The 20,926-nt window shown below is 28.5% G+C and overlaps 1 pseudogene; it reads right to left on the reverse strand.

The window, feature by feature from the left end:
• Positions 1-4,361: 4,361 nt before the first annotated feature.
• Positions 4,362-19,934, reverse strand: LOC111042943 (annotated as a pseudogene).
• Positions 19,935-20,926: the final 992 nt, after the last annotated feature.

Genomic DNA, 20,926 nt, shown 5'->3' on the forward strand with positions numbered 1-20,926 from the left:
TAACAACTGGATGAGCGGAAATTTACTAGTTTTATGGTTAGATTATCATTTGTTAAGTTACGTTACGTCATTACCTAAACTATTGAATAAGACGATATTATTGAATTATATGTTTATGTCTAAACTTACCCACTTAAGAAACTAAGTACCTACGTCAAATCCAAAGCCAATATTTTTAGACGATCCTGTTCAAACTCACCTGGGCCTGGTTTGAATAGGAAACAAACGAAAACGAACATTACAATCGTTACTTATCATAATATTTTGTTATTGTTATTTGTTATAAATACACTTATATCCACGACACAGATGTGTTTATATTTATTCTTATATATATATCTGTAACCCACAATGTAGATATACAGGACAGATGACGACCAAATGTTTTTGATATATAAACAAAACATTAAATACTACTATAAAAAAAATAGTATATACACTTTCACAGTAACAAGTAATTGTCACTTATTTGTTTAATAGGTACTGTGTTCGTGTTATCTAATATTGTGTTAATTATACTTCAAGGTCATTAAGACGAAAACATGTAGATTATATAGGCACAAAAATACTATAAAACTTATATAGGTACTTACATTTGGTAGGTACCTTAGTACCTGATTGATAATTATATACAGTATAACCGTATAGGCAAGTAACACACCAACAAACCTGATGAACATTCTAATTACAAAATAATAGATTTTTGGTATTAGAATTTATAATACATCGCTATAAACACAAATTTAATATAATATTGAAAACGCCGAAAAAAGGTGATGCAGCGTATAATAATAATCATATTAAATACCTATACCAATAATGTATGAAAAACGATAACCGCATGTTAATAACTAGGTATTAAAATATTAAGTTCGTGTATATTTTAGTTTCGATCAAATTATTTTGAAAATTTTCATATTTTGGATAAAATTTAAAGTTTATTTTGCTTCAAAGTGTGTGTTCCCACTTCCAACTATCTACCAATAAAGTTGTCAAATTCAATATCAAATGCCAAAAATTGGATGTATATAAATAGAAAATAGATTTTGGTACATTAAGTAGGTATACATATTATTAACTATATAGGTAAATATTATGATAGTTCAATTATATGCGAATGAACTTAATTTATAGTTTAATGAACATTCCAAGGTCAGGTTTGAGATTTTATCACCTGTATGTTATATTATTATGTGATTTCCAGTCACCAAATTACATTGAAATTAGCAAAAAAAAAAATATTATTGTATCCAAGTTCTGACCCCTATAGCCAACATCTCCCCCCTGTCCCTGTGCCATATGCCCATATAATATTATATAATGTGTAATTAAATACATCATTATTCGGTAGCAATTTTTCAAAACTCTTTTCGCTTGGTCGAAAAACTCAAAATTGAATTCAAGATTCTTCATAAGTTATTATTGTTTAAGTTAGAAAAAAAGGTGACCATAAATGCATAATAGATTTTTTAAATTGATAAAATTTGTCAAAATCACGTAAATTCGCAATTTATTTTGAGTTAGAAATTAATAAAAATTTTCTTTTTATGTCTAAAGTTTTAAAATTGTATACAAGACTCTTCACAAGTTTTTCTACCTTTAACAAAAAAAAATGTACATTTAACGTTAAAATGTTTACAGCATTGAATATTAACCCGGAATTTAAAATATTAGAAAATTCATTTAGCTTTCATTCTCCGTTAAGGTATTGTTATAATCTATTTAAAATTTTAGAATGATGTGAATTTTTTATTACTTTTTTTATTTGTGACTGTATACAATAAATCGATAAGTTATCGAAATAATACTTCAATTTTCAATTTTAATATCTTTTCCGGCAGGTTGGTGTATTAAGGAGGTTAAAATTTAAAATTCCCAGTAGTTTTCAAAAGTAGGTACCCGAAAAACGAGAATTTTTTACGCGAAATTGATTTTGGTTTTTGGTGTAACTAACTCTTCAAAAAATTAATATAGATGATACATGCAATTTTTACTGAATTCTTATATTAACATTTTATACATCACTGTAAAATTTTCAACATATATTTTGGCTCGTTTGAACTATTTATGATACTTTTTTTATTGAGTATACCAAATCTTTTTTAAGACCCATATGGACCTACGGGTCTCAAATTTGGGGTAGTGCCAAACCGTCCCAACTACAAACCATCCAAGCATTCCAGTCCATATCCCTCCGTCTCATAACATCTGCCCCATGGTACGTAACTAATATCACACTTCACAAGGACTTAAAAATACAAACCGTTGAACAACTAACTAAACAACACTACTCTAAATTTCACAAAAAAATACATCTACACCAAAATCCTCTTATCTCCCACTTATCATCACGTACACTTCCAGACAATCCCCCTCGACGTCTTAAAAGACGCTGGTGTCGTGATCTTTTATGATCAAAAAAATCAATAAATTATGTTTAATTTAAATCTGAAGGGTTCTATCATTGGATGGTCTCCCTTATCATGTCATTCTGTCATTATATATATTGTTTTGTTGTACATATTATCTCATTTACTTATTGTGTTTTTGTTAATACAGATTGTAAATTTTCAAAATAAATAAAAAAAAAAAAAAAAAACAATATATATATACCAACCTAATACTTTATTGTTGAATTGAAATTTAATATATCCTCAAGAATGACCTACTCAATCACTAGGTAGGCACCTATACTCGAAACCAACGATTATACGGCAGTCAGTGGAGTAAATTATTTAATTATTTAAAAAAAAAATGTACAGTTACGATTTCTTAGAAAACAAATTAATTAATTCGTATTATTTAATAGAATGCCTAAATAAATCAGAAAACAAAAGCATCTATAAAAGTTATATTTCAAAACAAACAAAAGTTTACTTATTCAGAGCCAGATCAGAACCCAAAATATTTTACTAAAATATGGGTCAGTAAGCTATTCTACAATTCTTGGTATAGACACCTGCTGTATGAGTTTTATTTAAGTTCTCCTTTTGGTGACCGCGATGACGAGTACTGCGCAAAAGGATAATTAAATAGAAGTCCAACAGGATTTACACTATACAACTCTAAGGTTACTTTACTCCCGAACTTTACTCACGATAATGAGTACTGGATGTTCGAGGGTGAGATGTCTTTTACCTAGACAAAGTCTTACTTTTTCTCGACTGCCCACGATAACGAGTGCTGGACGAGAAAGTAAGTACTACTAGTAGGTAATCATTATTCTTGGTTATGCATTATGTAATTTCATCCACATTTGAACATAAAAAAACTATTAAAAAAAATTGTGCTTAAACATTTTTTGATTTTTTGATTACATAATAACCTACTTACGTGGAACCTTGTTTTAATCTTTCAAACATTTTTAACAATACAATTATTTGTAAACTTTGAATTATACAAATTTTGTCAAAATTTGAACTTTAAATGCTTAAAGAAAAAATTATGCCCATGTATTTCTATTATTTTTCAACTGATATTGTAACAATATATCAGGGGCTTTGTATTGAATTGGTACTCTTTTTAAAAATACAATTTTATTGAATTTATAAAAAAACTAAAAAAATTGAAAATTGAAAATGTCACAGTAAACAGCCCAAAACGAGTTAAAATATTTAAATAAAAAAACATATTATGGTGTAAATTTCAAGTATCTGCAATTATTCATTTTTGAATAACAACAAAATAAGAAAATTGCTACATGAGAAATCGAGTGAATATCCTGTTGTAAAAATTTTAACATTGATGGTTCATAAAAATTTGATTTGACTTTCCAGTAGACATTTATTTATTTTTGATAAAAGTAGACATTTAGTAGAATTTTGTATTACATTTTAAAATCTTAGATATTAAAAGAAAAAATTGAAAAAAATCAAAACACTTTTACTGCACCAAAAGGAAATGACACAGAACCGTAAAATCAATAACATTCATTGCTTCACTCAGAATCTAAAATACTGTACCTTTGCAGTTTTAATAATTTTAATATATTTGTCTTATTATAAATAGCAACTACACATGTCATGTATTATAAAAAATAATTTATCATGAACTTTTAATAAAAAAAAAACATTAGTTAGATCGTTAGATGAGTATATATGTTGTTATTCCAGTTTCTTAAACATTAAGCATACTCCTTTTTTATTTACCTTGGTATTTAATATTTAAATAAATAACTTAACTCGGAATATTGATTATATCTAAGCTCAATTTCGTGCCAAATTTTGTGTAAATAATCGAATCTAATCTCAAGTGTCTGCATTAACTTCTAAGTAAAGCACTTTTCTGGTGTTTACCCAGTACTCACTACTAACTGCAACCTGGCCTATAGGCCATTTTCAAAATTATGTGAAAATAAAAAATACTTTTAGATGTGTCAGTATATTATATTAAAAGTAATGTAGCCAATCTTATATACTACACAATTAGGTTTCTATCCATCATTTTCCTAAGATTATTGTTTTAAACATGAAAAAAATTTATGAAAAAATTAATTAAATCCACATATTATAACATTTAAAATTTGTAAAAGTAAAAGTAAAATTAAATTGTTAAAATCATATTTTTCTGTAAATAGATATCCTTCTTATTATTCTTATGGTCCTCTTTGATACATGAGATTGACAGCGCCATCCATTTCTGATGCTACAGTAATCCCTGAAACATGTACGTGACTCTGTCCGCCAATTTCTACTTTACATTCAGGGCAAACCGATTTCTGCATTGGCCCTCCACATTCTGTAACACAATAAATGTGGCCATTTGGACATTTACACCAATGTCCTTGAGCTTTAATGCCTCCCATAAAATTGACAGACATAGCAGCATGAATCATCTGTCTTTCTTCATCAGTTATAATTGCAAGCCCATCAAATTTCTCATCAATTAACTCAGTAAACGTTTGTATTTCTGTATCTCTATCAACAGTGTACTTTTTACAAGACATTAAAAGAGCTTCCATATTGCCTACTAAATCTTTTAACTCAGCTGCATAAGAATTGTACAAATCATTTTGTGCCATCTGAAATTTTGTATTGGACATGATCTCATATAAACTCATAATCCTTGCACCACGAGCCATCTCCATGTTGATATCAAATTTTTGCTGATTTGATAACTGCTGTGAATAAGTGAATGCAACAGAAAGAATCCAATCAAAGTGATTAATAATATATTCTTTTCTTTCGACATCTTTGAGTTTTTGAATTCTATTTTTATACTTTGAAGTAGATTTAAACAAATCAATGACAAAATTCAATGATTCAATGTCCTTGGCAGGTAAAGAGAACTTAGAACGTTTTTGAGTCAAAGATCCAAGTAAAGGCTTGCAAAATGTGTCCCATAAATGTTTGATTCTATAATATCTATGTTTTGTATCACAAATATAATTTGAAGAAAAATTATTATTCAAGGATCTTAATGAATTCATTATTGTTTTCATGTTGCTGCGGATTACAGATAGTTCTCCATACTGTTTTATTTTTATTTTATATATGTCTTCTAATATAACTTTTACTTGGTTCATGAAACGATGGGTTCTTAAAATTGGTGTTTTACATAACGGACACTGTTTCAAACATATTTCTTCATCATTTTGGTTCATCCATTTTGTTAAAGCTTCTGATTCTATGGTGTGTTCACAATCCTCTAAATAAACAAACCTAAAAAATATCACATCAACATTAAACTATACATAGAAAAATCCCAGTTAATGTAAATGTTGTATTATTTGTTATTTTATCAATTCTATATAGGCTTTAGCTAATTGCTTATTTTAGGCTTTAAAATACTTTCTTTGGCAGTATTTATGCCAAAAATATTTAGGTTTTATTTATATATTTTATTGTTATTAATATAGAGATTGGTAAATCTCCTCACATGTTATACTTAAATATTCACACACCTCTCTGGAAAAAATCCTTTCAAGCCAGATATTATTATATGACATATAACTATAATGTGTTATGCCACAGTCAATCATTAGCTTTTAAATAAATACAAAAACGAAAAGCTACACTTTAAATTCACTTATACAAAATTAACTTTCTTAGTTAATAATTTGTAACAAAATAAAAAATACAAATATTTCCATATATTCTTTCAAATTTACCTTGCATTTGGTTCATCTTCATTGCCAAAAATTATTGTTGTAACTTCGTCTTCTTGACAAATTCGACATAAAGGAGGACATGGTTCTCCACAATAACCAATACACTCATGTCCACATTTCAACTTTAATGTGCAAGGCTCATAACAAGGTCTTCGGTTACATAAATCATAACATTTTCTAGTGCATTTTAAATGTTTACACTTCCACTCACATTTTTCCTGTTTATACAATCAACAAAATATGAATCATGGTTATAAGGTTCAAGTTTATTCAATGGGATGTACTTTAATTCATCCACCCCCATCCATAACATTACGAACATAAAATCCATTACATTTTTCATAAAAGAAAAAATTCATATGTTTTAATTTTTTTAGGATATAGTTATTATAGCATTTATTTATTACCTTGCACTGAACACATAGATTACCACACTTCTGAGTACATCTAGAATGCACACAAGAATAGATGCATTTCTGATTACATGGTGGACACCGTTCCTTACAGGGGAATTTACATCTGTTAAAATTAATTATTACACGTGATTATAAATAAACACATAAGTTTTAAATAAAAATGTTTCCACATACGTATGATTGCACGGGTTTATCTTGTTGCAAATTTCACTGCAGGGAATATGTATACGGCCTTGTTTACATTCTCCACATGTTCCCAAACAAATATCATTACAGTTTAATTTTTGTAAACATGGTTCACGACATTTATCAAGTAAATATTGGCTGTCCATTCGAAACTCTATAACATATTATTTTATTTTCAGTTTTTATATAAGTATTACAAATAAAAAATTTCCAAATTCTACAATTCTACTCAGTTCTCTATCTCATAATGATTGGTAATGTTGTTGTTTATGCAAAAGGGTTTTTCTAGTTAAATACCAAATAAATTAATAACACAATTATTTATTAATAACCTTATATGAACATATATTAGTCACACAGTCATTGAGTTCTAAGTACTTTCAATATAAAGATATAAATGTATAAGAAAAAATTATAAAATACTTTTCGATAAAAAAAAAAAAAATAAATGTATAATAATTATATGGGTACAAATATTACCTTTATCCTTGTCACAACATAAAACCCAAACGCTATTATGACCACAAGCAAGTTTACTATTTTTTTGCAATACTATTTCCTCACAATCTTTAGTTGCACATTCTTCTGCGCATAAATTCTTACACATATGCCCGCAATCTAAAATTCGGTTACATATTTTAGTGCAAAGCTCACGTCCTGGTGGAGTTTTACATTTCATAGTGATTGAATGGCCACAGTCTGGTATAACTTTTATTACCTGAAATATATAGATAAAGTAAAATAAATAAAACGGGAGGATGTAATAAAATACTCAACTTACTTGTTTTTCACAAGGTTTACATTTTTCATAGCATTTAGATTGACACTTATGGTCACATGTTAATGGACGATCACAAGGAAGAATACATTTAACCTCATCAATATTAAATCCACAAGGTACATCGTTCTTTGAGTGTCCACAAGGCAAAACTTTCTCAACTTTAACAGTACACAATGAGCAGTCTTCATAACACATCTTTTGACATTTGTGACTTAGAGAGCAATTTTTGTTTATATTTGCACAAGGTTTTAAGCATTTATACTATAGACACATTTATAAAATAATAATAATAAAACATAAAACAAATTTTTTTAGAACTAAAATTACTTTCTCATGTTCTGGATCATCATTTTTGTGACAATTTTTTTCACAAGCATGACCACAATCTAATCGATCAAAACATTTATATGAACAGCTCGGATTTTTGTCGTGGCATTTTTTTAAAATTGTATGACCGCATATTTCTAGGACAACTTCCACCTAAAATTAAATTCTTGTGAATTGTGTATATGTAATTTAAATAATATAACATGAAAATAAATAGTTATAAAACCAACCATTTCTTCACACAGATAAGAAAAAACATCCTCAAAACATTGTAATGTCAATTTGTGGCCACATGGTAACTCTCTGATCATTGGCACAGTACACTTTCCACAATCCATATAACATGTTTTCTTACAAGGATGGTTATAATCACAGAACCTATTATACATTAACACATTAGCATAATAAAAGGATATTTAAAAAAAAAAACAAATTACTTGTTACAGGGCTCCCTGCATTTCAATACTAAATGGTCTCGGTCATAAGAATGACATATACTTGAACAATAATGACCACACAAGAGCAATGACTTACACAACATAGAACAACCACCTTCCATAATAATATTGAAATCTTCACTTTTTATAACCTTTGTCATAATACCAGAATGAACAGCACATTCTAAAGTCAATTCATCACCTTAAAACAAGTCATGAAATCAATTTTAAATTTTACTATCAACATTATAAAATATCAACAAAACTATATTTTTACCATATGACCCCTGATTTACTAATGTTTCTTTTATTTGTTTCCACAAATTACCAGAATTGTACAGATTGTCCATGTTACCCATTATGTAAAGTCCATACTTTGCTCTTGACAATGCAACACATATTCTGTTCTCAGTTTTCAAAAATCCAACATTTCCCTTTTCATTACTTCTAACTAGTGATAGCAATATTATATCACTTTCTTCTCCTTGATAATTATCTACCACTGTAATCTTCATACCTTCTAATATTGAATGTTTTTTCCTCAACTTAAAATATATTATACAATGAATTATTCATATTTTAATATTTTATAATTTCAATAAAAAAAATAATATTAATAATGCTTTGAATCAAATCAGTTATCATTTATATTGTCCTAAATTAGAACTTAAAAACAGGCTTACCGAACGAATTAGAAATAATTGACCACTGTAAGTTGTTAATATTGTAACTTGATCAGTTTTATATCCTTGTAAAATTAAATGCCTAGCAAACATAATTAAAAACCTAGCTTCATAATCATTACTTTTGCTTGAAATTTCTTCAACCTAAGAAGTTATTAAATTGTATTAATTGAATTGGATCATGATAAAATACAGTAACAGAAATAACATACTTCGTTTTCATATATATTATGATTTAGGAAGAATACATCTTTTGTAACACCACGTATGTGTTCCCTATTGTGAACAGAAATATGATTTTTCAATTCATTGTATATTGATGGAGTTATAAGAGATGATATTTCAGGGCGCATTCTATGTTGTTCGCCTAACGTGTAACAAGGTACATCATTGTTGACCATACGTTCAAACAACGAAATATCAAAATTAAAATCTTTTGCCAGTTTGTAAACTGCATTACTAGGACGAAGTTGTTTATGATCACCTTTAAAATTAAAAATAATTAACTTACAAATATATTTGCATATGGTTACTTACAAATACCTACCTATTAATATTAGATGTTGGCAGTGACTTGTAAAAGAAGAGACAATATGTGCTTCCAGAACTTCAGCAGCTTCTTCAACAACCACTGAAAATTAATATTTATTATACAGTTTGATAAAAAAGTAATTTAAAATCATTATTCTTACCAATTGGTGATTCTAATCCTTCTAGCATTATTCTGTGTTTAGCAGCACCAGTTGTAGTTAATGCTATTACATGCATCTTATTTAAGAGCTCTACATTTTGCAACTCTCTTAACTCAGCATATTGCTTATAAACTTGAGTATACTTTAGTTCACAATCTATTATTTTTGGATCGAACATAGCTTTGGTTTCTTTTACCCAACAAAAATATAAAGACCACCTTTGCCTCATATTTAAAACATAAACATCTTTCATTGTTCGCGGTAATTCAATTTCAGTATCAACTAAATTCAACATATATTCAAAATAATCATGTACTTTTTCCATTACACCGAAGTTGAACTTAGCTTCTTCAGATTCGTTAAAGAAATTTACATCAAAATTTAATAGATTCTCTAATCGTATACTCTCCTCAAGTAGTTCTTTGCAAGCATTTTTTATGTCGTCTAATGTGATACTATAAATTACAATATCTTAACTATTAAGTTCTAGATCTAAGTAGTCTGGTTCATATGGTTCTTCTTCATCATCATCTTTAACCACTTCTTTTTGGATTTCTAACAATTGTTCTGAGTGATAAACCCTATCAATCAAATCATTGCAGACTCCAGTTATAAACCCAATTGGGTCTACACTAAAATAATCAAAATCTTGAAATAACCAAGAAAGGAGATCCAAAGTTGTGTTGAAAAAATGATGATATTGTTTAGGCATTCCGTTTTTCAACAATGATAATTCTAATATTCCAGCATTGTATGATACAACTTCACTACATTTCTTAAAATATTTAATGTTCTCCATAGTAGTTTTGACTTGTTCACCAATATTATGAAGACCTCTATTAGTTGTAATGGATCTTCTGTACATACGAGATATATTCTTTAAACTGTATTCTTCAATTATTTTTGATTTAGATTGACCTCCAATTCTAATAACTTTGTTTGTAAAACTCAATATGCCTTCCATAAAATGGTCAAGAGCATGATTTGTGTAACAAACTACTAAAATTGGTTTGGTGAGTAATGGATTGTCGTATAAATTATTTATAATTGTTTTCATTATTTTCAATCCAATGAATGTTTTTCCAGTACCAGGTGGTCCTTGAATAACTGTAAATTCTTGTGTCAACGCCGCTCTAAATGCTCCATATTGCATTTCATCAAGTCCTAACTGTTCTTTAGTAGGCCAATGATTTTGACTCAGTACTTGAAATTTAACCAAATCATCAATTGCATAATAGGTAGGTTCAGGTAACATGTCAATATAAATGGGATAATCTATCTTATTACAAGCTGATATTATATACTTTTCCATAGGGAAATTATGACTATTAATGTTTTTAAGAACTTCCATTGAACATTTATATGGTTCAAAAAATACTTCACTTTCTACCATAGTTAGAGGCGTATTGAATACAGGTTTTGCATCTTCTAATAATTCCACGATTATCTTTCCTTGTGTCAAAAGTTCAATCTTCCGCTCCATAACAATACCCAAAAAAAAAGTTTTAAAATCATTTCCGGAAAATAATAATAAAGATCCATACATAAATCGTTTTGCCATTTCCCAGTTGATTCTTAATTTATATTTTTTTTCAAAGTTAACTAGATAACCATATTTATCACGAACAAATTCACCTTTCTTTTCAAATTCAATGTCACGGTAAATACGGATATTATTTATTTTTTTTCGACGTTCATGTTGATGTTGATTATTTATTGTGTCTTTATAAAATTGTATACCGTCTCGTAGTGGAGCAATGAAATCTTCACGTAATAGACGAAATTGAACATCTAAATAGTGTTCTACATTCTGATAAGCTCCTTTAGAGATATTAGGGCGTAAAAATCGTTCTCCACATTCGAGATCAATTGCAGTTGGATATACAGTTAGTTCTCTAAAATCTTCAGGTGGGGGCATGAGTTGGGCAATATTTTCAAATACTAATTTTTCTTTCAATTTTAATTCCTCTGTCAATACAGTGTCCTTGAGCTTTTCTAGCAATTCATTCATTTTAACTATTGTAGTTTCATTTATTTCAATATGATTACAATAACTTTTAATACCATTTAAAGCAATATTACTACTTACTATTATTTCTTTTAACTTTTCTTCTGCTGTTTTTGGAAATAACGTAGTTATAGATTGAAACACAACTAAACAATCTTCATAAAATGTATTCATATTGTTGCATCGATTTAAGTTTTTTTCTGTTGGTGTACAAAGTATATATGTTTTTAGGTGATCAAAAAATTGATTACTTATTAGTTCTGTTAGTAAGAAAGTTTTGCTTTGTGTTAATTCAGTAGAACAAATTTTAGCTGATACTTTCATAAGCAAAAAAATCCAATCTGGTTCTTTATTTTCTTTGAATAAGTCCATGAATCCATTTACTTTATTTGACATCACAAATACAATTTCAGATGGGTCTTTACTACATAATTCTTCAAGACATTTGTATCCAAAATTATACTTATTTATAATTTTTTTTTCATCTGGGCCATTATCAGAATATTTATCTTCCACTTTTTTTTTTCCTCCCCATCTATTTTGTCTATTTTCAGAGTTCTGTTTGAAATTTAATTGTTCTTGTATATTTCCTAAATTTTGTTTTGGTCCCCAATGTTCTTGTCTATTTCTGAGATTTTGTTTTTTTTCCCACCGTTCTTTTTTATCAGGTGATTTCTGTTGTTTTCTCCATTGTTCCTTTGTATTAGAACTTCTGGACTGTGGCCATTCATTCTGTTTAGTTGACTTAAAATCAAATTGATCATTTTCTGAATTTAATGATGGATTTGTTCTGAACCTTCTATGTTGGTAGTTTTGACCTTGGTCATTCTGGTTTATGTTTCTATTATTGTACATTATGTCTTCAATCGTTGGCTGTTCATGTGGTTACATTTGTATCCTGTCATGGTATAAACACAATGTTAGATTATAGATTTTAGCTTCCTATCTAAATGTACATATATGTATGTGTATATATATATATATATATATATATATATATATGTATATATACATATTTAGAAAAATGATATTATTTTCTAGATATTTTTTCAGTTTTAATTGACATTTTTTAATTTATTCAATATCAAATTAATGGTTGTATGTTATGAATAATTCATAGCTCAGTTTTCATTAGAACGATATTGATATTTTTAGATAAATACAGGGATGTTTTGCACGGTCCAATATTCCAATAATTACTAATGAGTAATTTATCATGGCTATACCTACATAATAATATGTGTTATGTATATTTTATATCTGCTCATTTTGAATTTATTATTAAAACAAACATTGCATCGTTGTTCAGTGTTATCTTACATCTTATTGATTAAATTATTGATCTAATAACAGTTATGTCAACTAATTATTCTGATTACCAACATAAATATTTAATTTGATCTGTAACTTGATTGATTATGAGTTATTAGTATCAGAAAAAAACAGTACCATAACTTTTAAAATTGTATGTTTGACAAAACATGTAAAATAAAATAAATTATTGTTTACATTATTATTTTTAGTTATTTACATGAGATGACCTTTGTGATTGTAATTATTGTCAATGGACAATAATTATTGGACAATGAGCTTAGATGAGCATATTGTGCTCAATTCTCACTAAGAAGTAAAATGTATGAAAACAAAATGTAAATCTAGGTATTATTCTGTAGAATAATAAAATAATAACTGTAGTAAATATGGCATTATCTAGAGTTACATGTGATTTCATTTTAAAAATGCCAATTTTTCTCAACTTTTTTATGTTTAAAATTAAATTAAATAATTTGCACATTTCTGGTTTAATTGTTGTTTATAGCATAAAAAATAGTTAAAAAAAAAAAAATTCAGTAAAAAGTTGAAATGTTCTGAAGATACATCACAAAATGTGCGGTAGGTTTGGTTTTGTTTGAAAAATATTTGAATTGCCCATAACTTAAAAAATCAAAAAGTTTACCCCCTTTATAATGGAATTTTTTTCATAACTTGCATACTATCATATTATGGTACTGGTCAGCCCTTTCTTCGAAGAACACATTCAATGTAAAGTAGGTACCACTTACAAATTATAAAAGGTTTAAAGATGTCAAATATTAAAATGTTGTTGTTGTATTAGAAGGGAAATTAAGGTTGAACATTTCCACACTACAGTGTTTTGGAGCAAAATAGGCCTATACGCATCCAACATACTGACAATTTTAAAACACATTTACGTAAAAAAAGTTCAAAACTATAATTTTTTTCATTAAAATTTCTAAAAATACAAAATGTTTCTTTTGTTTTTAAAAATATAGATGTATATAAATACACGATTCGAAAGTATTTATGTAGTTTTTTTTTTTTTAAGTATCCTGTACAGTACTGCTTGTACTTCATAGGCACATTTAAGTAAGCAACGAATGCAATAAAATTGAAAAATATCAAGACGTATAGTATACTTCCACGGACGGTTTTGGGAATAAAGAGTTATGACTTTATGAGTAACAACTAACAACATGCTTAGGTAGGAATACTTATTTAGAATATATTATATATATGATATATTTACAGCATAATATACAGCTATTTACATACCTATTTGATCGAGGATAGTTGATGTCTATGGGTATAGGTAAGTAAAACACTGTTACAAAAATACAACGCTGTGCAATTGATGAGAAAAAAATGTCGACTGTTCCCGTTGGAATCATCGACCGATCGCCATTGCTGTAGACGCTAAAATATTTTAATACAACATGCCATGCACTGTCACAGTGTCACACTATGACCACCACGACTACAGACTATATGGCACAGAAAAATATTAATTATTGATGATTGGCCACTACTGCAGTGCTGCTAAATGCTGACTAGTACGACAATCGTCCGACGCCACTCCGACCAATTTAGTATATACATGATTATGAATTATTCATTATACAACCCCACTGGTTGCTAAGAAATCGGAATGCAATTGCGATGGTACAGCATTGGGCGCCAGGATTTCGTCACTGGAGGGGATTATGACGGACAGGACATTACTCAGAAATCAGATTAGAAGTTAGAACATCAAATATTATAGGTGTATGCGGACCATCATTATATGCCAAAATCTGAGATTTTCGAACTATTTTTTACTTGTACCTACCGCAGAATAATGGTACATGGAGAATTGGTCCCTTCATAAAAATACGGCCGGCCAATTTTTTTTCCTTGAGACAATGGACGTATTTTGCAGCAACAGCAGCACAATTCACACAATTCATTAAGTTAAGTTAGGTTTAATATTAATAATTATTAACTATTAAATAATTACGAACAAACACAGTGCATCGGTTGTAGTTAAACAAATGTTTGAATAGGACAAGATTGGTGTACGAATTTTGATAGGTTGTAAACTTGTAAATAATACATTGTAATGGATACTAACTATTTTTAGCATTTGGTTTTTACCGCGGTTAAGATAGTATGGTTGCCCGACGACCTATGACAAGATAGTTTTGAAGAAGCAACCAAATTAAATGACCATCTCTAGGGCTTGCGAAATGATGTGTGGCGACTGGCGATAAAGTGGCAGCATTGTACAGACGTACAGTGCACCAGCCACCACCGCTGTATTTGAGCTTATGGACACTATTTACATACAAGAACTAGTGGTTAATTTTCCAGATGTTTTAAATAGTGATTTCGAAATCGATCAATAACCGATCGGTAGGCACTTTTTCATTAAATGTTGAGCACCCACACTATCTTAAATTGTGGTCTTTACAAAACCAATATTTTTAATCATTTATAGTTTATAGCTATTAATAAATTTAAGTTATTTGTTAGGTTAAACTATTTATATAGATCTTAGATTATAATTTTTATCTAATAAAAATAAACTAAAACATTTCCTATGCTGTTTATTGTATACAAAAAACAACATCACTATTCACTATTCATTAGACAGTGCAGTGACGTAGCCAGGATTTTTTCGAGGGGGGGGGGGCTGATCGATTTTTTACACAGCGGTGGTTTAGTTTTTGATCGAATACCATAGACCATTAAAATAATTTTTAAATTTTATTAACATTTCGGGGGGGCTGTAGCCCCCTCAGCCTCCCCCTGGCTACGCCACTGAATATTTCAATCATGAATTATTGAATCATTGTAGAATGGAAGAAGACCAAACTCTTACGAATGAAAGTCATGTGGTAAATTGTACGATAATCGGCCACCGGCTGCGCTGCGGCCGCATTGGTTCGTATTTTGAGTTTTGACCCGCGTAGTATATTAACTATAAGTATATAAGTATAATTCATGTTATTAATGTTTTTTGGAAAATATATGCATTATTTTTAACAATGGTCATGACATTAGTAGCCTGTACAATTTCCCATTCATACTTGTGTGTACATGTATATTTCATAAAAAATTTTTTGTCATTCCTAAATAGTTGAATAATGTGATCATTANGAGTTTTTGGGGCCCTCATACAATTAGGTATTTGTGGTTTTTTTTTACCGATAGATTTCAACAATATTATTAAAATTTATTTTTCTAATATATTACAAGATTGCAACGTAATATTATACATATGTAAAGAAAATTATACATTTTATTTATTTGTACATTTTAAATTTAAAAGTTGTAATTTAACAGAAAGAACATTTTTATGAAAAATGCATCAAATCCAAGGGCTCACAATATTTTTAGACTTAGCCATCTGGGCTATCAAAATTCCAAATCCGACCTAGGTAATTTAATATAATATGTTAATTACGGGCAATCTCGTATACCACTAAAGGCATAAACCAAAACTATTCAAAATAAAAAATTAGTAAAATATTATTTCAATACGTACTTACTAATTATATCGCATAAGTCATATTCTATCCATTTTTATAACTCATCAACAAATATATACATTAGTTTTTTTCATTGGTTGCCAGCAGAATTACTTCCCAACGCTCCTTGCATATGTTAGGCATTAATAATAGTAATAATCATAAACAATTTAATTTATTTCTCGGGCCGTTATATGTATATAGTCACGTCGAAGTCTTCTACTCTTCTGCGTTTTATCAGTATACAGTATTCAGTGCGCGTAACACAGTTTGAGAACCAGAGACGAGCCCTAATCTAGTTTCTGTGCAGTTCTATTGACTCTGTTTATACATTGTGCGTTCGACGGCCGACGCCCACCAGTGCCCAGAATAACACATTTACGAATATATTAACTGTAAACAATATCACAATGATGTAATATATAGAATGTATAGATAACAGTCTACCTAAATATTGGACTCAATATAATGTCTCAACTCTCAAGGTCAAGTGTTATGCTTTATCGTCTTTAATTTATTCTGCTCGAATGACAATATATAACGATTATTACTATGTCTATATGCATGTCAGTCGACTTCCTGGCTGTACCGATTACTGATTAGATAAACGATTTAGTGTTGGCTATTGAACTTTTTTATGAAAATATTAATTTTTATGTAAATACATTGGAACTGGAAGCGGTGATTTTTGGCCTTTGTCTAACACACTACACACATGCAACATATTAAAATATTACAGACGACAGACGTGTTCTATTGATTCTAACGTAGGTACCGTTCATCTAGTGAAACGTTAAGAACTCAAAAAACAGATTTGGGAATAAATGCAGTTTGATTCCCACAGGATTTTTTCGATTTTTTTTTCTAAAATGTGTGTTTTAAAGCACTGAATACAAAATTCTTGTTCCAAAATTCTTTCATTTTTTTACTTAAAAAGTTGAACCAAAAAAACTATAAAACAGTCAATTTTTCAAAAATACGCGATATCCTCGATGAAAATATCATATAAACTACTTTTCATATTTTTTGTATGTTGTGTATGATGTATGGAAATATGCAAATAGATTTACATTATCGTACTTGCTGTTTACAAACTTCGAACTTAAATGTGAAAATTTTAATTAAAAATATTATTTTGCTTGGGCAGTGATACTCGTCGCTACGCTTCTCGGCGCCGCTGCTCCGCTCCGCAAATCAAAAATATCCCTCAACTTGTAATGCAAAACCACTTCAAGTAGGTAACAGCCCACAGGGTAAAAACTAAATCTATTAAAGTATTTATAACTCTACCTTCCAACAAACGCTGATAATTGTAGTTGTTACATTGTGAAGCGACAATCCGATACGAAAATATAATAGAAAGTAGGTACCTAAAGTGTTTCGCGCATGCATGTGTAAAATCGTAAGCTTTGGAAACATAGAACTTCCAAATAATGATTTGCGACAATTTTGAAATTAGACTTTCGTGTGCAGTGCTTTAAAATACACATTTTGGAAAAGAAAAATCGAAAAAAAAGCTTGGGAACCAAACTGCATTTATGCCCAGATTTGAATTTGTCATTAAATCTACTTATCACTTGAGACCGACTTCCCCACATTTATGATTTTTTGATTTAAATTCTATACAAGTAATTCTATAAAGTTCAACCGTTATTTCTTAATTTTTATCCTTTTAATATTTAGAAGGTGCTCAACAATTATGTATAACATAAACAAAAAAAAATGTAAAAATTGCTGACTATCCGGTAGATGTGTGTTAACAAAGCCACAAAGGGTTATGTGATGATTCACTTACTAATGAAAATGAAATTAGGTAATTCTCTAAAAAAAAATGAAATTATAATTATCCTAAAAATGAATCATTTTATGAGGATAAAATAAAACAAGATTGTAATGAATTTAAATGTAATAATGATAGTGATATTTTATGTATTTATTTTTTTAATAATTATTGATCCAATGCAATTATGTAAATAATTTCAATATGATAGATATAGTGAGTAATATGACTGACTGAAATATCAAATATAAATAACTGTGTAAATGTATTTGCATTGTAAATGTGACTGATCAATTTTATATTTTTAAAAAGAATAAGTGATCTTAATATATTTTTGAATAAATATAAATTTTGATTTATATTATAGATTTGTACTTAAATGTATAGCTGTATAATTATTACTATTATTATTTTATTTGTAGAATTACTAATTTTGTTTGCATTATTCGAGGACAATGACGATCAATATTCTCTATATTAATCAATTATATTTTAATATTATATCATAAAAAAACTTAAAACCGACAAAATTGCTTTTAAAGGGTAATAATAGAAAATATATATACAATATTGATAAACAATGACCTATGTAATATGTCATGTAGTATAATATTATCAGTAAAAATAGTTTATTGTATACAATTAAAAATTAGCATCATTTCACATTTGTCAAGAGAGTGACATGTCACCACGGTTATCTACTAGTTACTACTAGTATATAACCGTGCATGTCACCCACATATGTAGAAATCGAAGAGAGGGGATTCCCCCTTCTTCCCCCAAAAAGTATGTGTCAAACCAATTCCAAAAGCCCGATAGTTATTGTGATGCGGCAGAGCCACCCTCGATTTAGGTTCATTTGAAAAATAGCTCTCCAATATTTTCAATGGATTTCCGCCTATGGTCACTCCCTTGCATCCCCTAATGTGCGCCCTCGAAGGCCTGAACCGTTCTATAGGTAACACTTCTACCTCAATAGAATTAGCTGTTCAAGATTTGAAAATGATTGGGGGTTTTTTAAAATGGTAATTATTTTATCAATTGTTATTAATGCGTCTAATATGGTGAATAATATAGGTCTAATAATAGGTCAACTATTATCAAACTTATTCAAACTTACATTTTAGAACATTATTAATGTTTCATGGTTTTTTACAATATTTTAATTTTTAAGAGAATTATCATATTTTAGTTTTTAAATAGGTATTAATATTTAATAAACTTGTAAGTCACCTAAAAATTAAAATACTGTAAAAACCTTCCGACGATACAAATTATGTTCTTACCTTCAAATTCAAATAATGTGATCATTGGTCAATTGGCATAAAATTGGAACTGCTGAACTTACATTTTGATAAGTTTTTGGTTAATAAGAGATAACTATAATGGTGGTAGGATAACTTAAATATCGGTATACTAGTCAACTAGTCGTTAAACAAAACAATATTTGTCACTATTTTTATCTAACCTACTAAATAAAACATTAATATTATTAATGGAAATCCGATTTACCCACTTACCTACACTGAATCCAAACAGGACGTTTCTCGACGAGCCTATACCATTTTCAAATCACCTGATTTAATTAGTACAAAATGAAAACGAATTCACGGACTGGATTGTGGATATTATTCTCTTTTGAAAATTTGGAACAGAGTACATTTAGGTAATAGCCAATAGGTATATTAAATACTAAAGTATTAACTACATTATTATTTAAATGTTGTCCTCTACTGTAATGTAATACTGTCGCACACTACGATAATAATAAATTGTAGTAAGCCGTAATAGGCTTTTGGGTTTGCAGGTAGAGCTAGGTAAATCACTTAAACCATCCAAATCAAGTACCTATAATATAGCTAATTTACCAATTATAAATAAAAACACTTGTTATGATTGAGTTGCCATCATCGTTGCACTACAGAAGATATTCTAAATAATCACCACGTACCACATATTTGATTATTATTACTTATTAGTTACCTATAACCTATTATACTTATTAGTAGACTGTCCGCATTCCTCAGTTGGCTTAAGTTTAACTATTCGTCATCCTTCGTTATTCATTCTAGTTTGTTATAATTGTTGTTATATGTTAATAAATAGTTAAACCACGACACAGACATATTATGTAATGAAATATATATATGTATTCTAAATATTAAATTATAATATAAATCCGTGAAACATGGTGTAGATTTATAACAGTTTTTTTTATATAAATATGGTTCCCTAAGTAGGTACCTATATCATTGATTAATAATTATTATAACATTATAATATGCGCAACAAGCAATTTTAATAAGACAGGCGACGATCGTGTGTATTTTTTTACACGAATAAAAGATAAAACACTACTTGTCTTTATACATGATAGAAATAAGTTATTTCTATCATGTCTTTATAGTAGTAAGTAAATTCGTCAATTACCTATATCTATACAACACTAATCTACATATACTAATATTATAAAGAGGTAAAATTGTTTGTTTGGTTGTAAGTAATGGATAAACTCAGAAACTACTTAAACGATTTTAAAAATTATTCCCTCTATATAAAGGTAAAGACTGTAAAACTAACATAGACTGTATTTTATTAAAAAAAAATTATAGATCCTTATGAAAATAAAAAAGAATACCGGAAATTGATATTTAGTTCACGAAAAAATAATATATTTTTGTTTATTATAGGATTGCTAC

Source organism: Myzus persicae, unplaced genomic scaffold (genome assembly GCF_001856785.1).
Source record: "Myzus persicae strain clone G006 unplaced genomic scaffold, MPER_G0061.0, whole genome shotgun sequence".
In the NCBI taxonomy this organism is placed as follows: domain Eukaryota; kingdom Metazoa; phylum Arthropoda; class Insecta; order Hemiptera; family Aphididae; genus Myzus; species Myzus persicae.